At 29.4% G+C, this 265-nt stretch overlaps 1 protein-coding gene across 1 annotated transcript in view; it reads left to right on the plus strand.

Annotated features, from left to right (window-relative positions):
- Positions 1-265, plus strand: part of LOC106870843 (ADP-ribosylation factor 5) — a 33,370-nt gene that overhangs the window by 29,880 nt on the left and 3,225 nt on the right. The window lies entirely within an intron of this gene.

Consider the following 265-nt stretch of genomic DNA (forward strand, 5'->3'; position numbering starts at 1 on the left):
ATATATATATATATGGAAATATATTTAAATATTGTCAAGCAATATATTACTGGTTATGGCATATAACTGGTCAGAAGGTTACCATCACTTTTACACTGACTGTTAAATCTTGATAACATTGATGACTATTCAGACATATTGATCAGAAGTACATGGCCTTTCTTTATGCTGGAGAATATATATAGAGCCTGGGTAGCTCAGTGTTGGTAAAAAGAAATAGAACAAAACATAGCAAAAATATTTTTTGAGAGAAAAAGAAGAGTTA

This window comes from Octopus bimaculoides, chromosome 11 (genome assembly GCF_001194135.2).
Source record: "Octopus bimaculoides isolate UCB-OBI-ISO-001 chromosome 11, ASM119413v2, whole genome shotgun sequence".
Lineage (NCBI taxonomy): Eukaryota > Metazoa > Mollusca > Cephalopoda > Octopoda > Octopodidae > Octopus > Octopus bimaculoides.